Genomic DNA, 2,180 nt, shown 5'->3' with positions numbered 1-2,180 from the left:
GTGTGTGTGTGTGTGATCTGTTTGATCTGCTGCAGTCTCTGACGAGACAGCCAGACGTTACCCTACGGAACGAGCTCAGAGCTCATTATTTCCGATCTTCGGATAGGCCTGAGACCAGGCACACACCATACACCAGGACAACAAGGTCACAACTCCTCGATTTACATCCCGTACCTATTCACTGCTAGGTGAACAGGGGCTACACGTGAAAGGAGACACACCCAAATATCTCCACCCGGCCGGGGAATAGAATCCCGGTCCTCTGGCTTGTTAAGCCAGCGCTCTAACCACTGAGCTACCGGGTGTGTGTGTGTGTGTGTGTGTGTGTGTGTGTGTGTGTGTGTGTGTGTGTGTGTGTGTGAGAGAGAGAGAGAGAGAGAGAGAGAGAGAGAGAGAGAGAGAGAGAGAGAGAGAGAGAGAGAGAGAGAGAGAGAGAGAGAGAGAGAGAGAGAGAGAGAGAGAGAGAGAGAGAGAGAGAGAGAGAGAGAGAGAGAGAGAGAGAGAGAGAGAGAGAGAGAGAGAGAGAGAGAGAGAGAGAGAGAGAGATACGCTTCCTTAATAAAACAACCAGGTAAACAGAAATAAACTTGCATACAGACAAACAAACAAACAAACAGGAGGAGGGAATAAGGAGGGACAGTGGCTTGGAGGGAGAGAAAAGAAAGGTGACCAGAGGAAAGTGGGAGAGGAGAAGTGAGGGGGGGGGGTTGGGAGGGGAAGGATGATGAAAGGCAGAACGAAGGAGGAGAAGGAAAAGAGGAAGCTGAAGAAGAAGAGGAGGAGAGGTGATGTTTTTTCTTTCTTTTCTTTTCAATTTTTTTTATTTTAGAGAAAGAGAGAAAGGAGATTGTGTTTTTTCTTGGTTTTCTTTCTTTTAATTTTTTGAGAGAAAGAAAGAAAGACGTAGGTAATGTTTTCTATTTTTCTTTTTTTTTTAATTTCTAGAGAGAAAGAGAAAGAAGTAGGTTATATTTTTTCTTTTAAATTTCTAGAGAAAGCAAAGAAAGAGGTAGATTGTTTTTTCTTTTTCTTTTTTTCTTTTTTGTGACTACTGCGAGAGAGGTCAACGACACTGATTACCAGGTGAGTCGCAGGTTACTAGGTCACCTGTCAGCTAATTACAGGTATTCCCGCCTTGCCTTGCCCCACCCTGCCCTGCCCTACCCTTCCCTCTTACCTATGTCTTCCCCCTACCCATCCCATCCCTCCCTCTACTCCCCCTACCACTTCTCCCCTGCTACCCACCTTACCTGCAACCTCCCACACCTGTACCTCCTCTCTTTCCCTCCCTTCCCTTCCCTTCCTCTCCATTCTTATTCTCATTCCCACATTCCCAATCCGTTCCTCTCGTTCTCCCATTACCCATCTCTCCTTTCTCCATCCCATCCCCCTCCTCTCACCTCTCCCCCATCCATTCCCCATCAATCATTTCAACTCCCACCTGCCAATCATCTCAATCCACTCGCTCCATCATCTCAACCCCAAGCCATCACAGTAACAACTCCACTTTCGATCCACATTCCTTGACCTCCATTATAAGCCTACCGGAGTGGACTTTACCGGGAGGAAGAGAGAAAATAGGCTTAGGGACGGGAAGAGGAGAGAGGAGGCGGGAGGGAGGCAGGAGGGAGGCGGGAGGGTATATAAGTTGTAATAAAGGTAGTCATTTTTTTTTCAGTGATTCATCAGGCAATAAATCATGTGCAATTGTCGCCTGAGGGGGCGTATTGTTTGGGGGGTGGGTTGGGTTCTGTACGAGAGGGAAGGGAAGGAAGGGAAAGTGTCGTGGTGGTGGTGGTGGTGGTGGTGGTGGTGGTGGTGGTGGTGGTGGTGGTGGTGGTGACAGAAATACAAAGGAAGTCACCGTTCGAATAAGAACATTAGAACATAAGAAAGTAGGGAAGCTGCAAGAGGCTGTGCTGTTAGGCCTATACGAGGCAGTCCCAGTGTGCTTCATCTACCTAATTCCATCTATCTTCCCCATCCATGAATTTACCTAACCTTCTTTTAAAGCTGCCTATTGACTCATCCTTGACTACATGACCACTGACACTGTTCCACTCATCAACCACTCTGTTTGAAAACCAGTTTCTTCCCATTTCCTTTTTAAACCTGAATTTTTCAAGTTAAAACCCATTATTTCTGGTTCTGTCCCCGCTACTGATCCTAAGAACTACATT

At 46.8% G+C, this 2,180-nt stretch overlaps 1 non-coding gene across 1 annotated transcript; it reads right to left on the bottom strand.

Annotated features, from left to right (window-relative positions):
* Positions 1 to 231: 231 nt before the first annotated feature.
* Trnav-aac lies at positions 232 to 305 on the bottom strand. Its single transcript has one exon. It is a non-coding gene; the product is annotated as a tRNA-Val (tRNA).
* Between the last annotated feature and the right edge of the window lie 1,875 nt (positions 306 to 2,180).

The sequence above is a fragment of the Portunus trituberculatus genome, chromosome 31, assembly GCF_017591435.1.
Source record: "Portunus trituberculatus isolate SZX2019 chromosome 31, ASM1759143v1, whole genome shotgun sequence".
NCBI lineage: Eukaryota > Metazoa > Arthropoda > Malacostraca > Decapoda > Portunidae > Portunus > Portunus trituberculatus.
The sequence above is the reverse complement of the archived record's forward strand: the minus strand, read 5'-3'. Positions and strand labels throughout refer to the sequence as shown.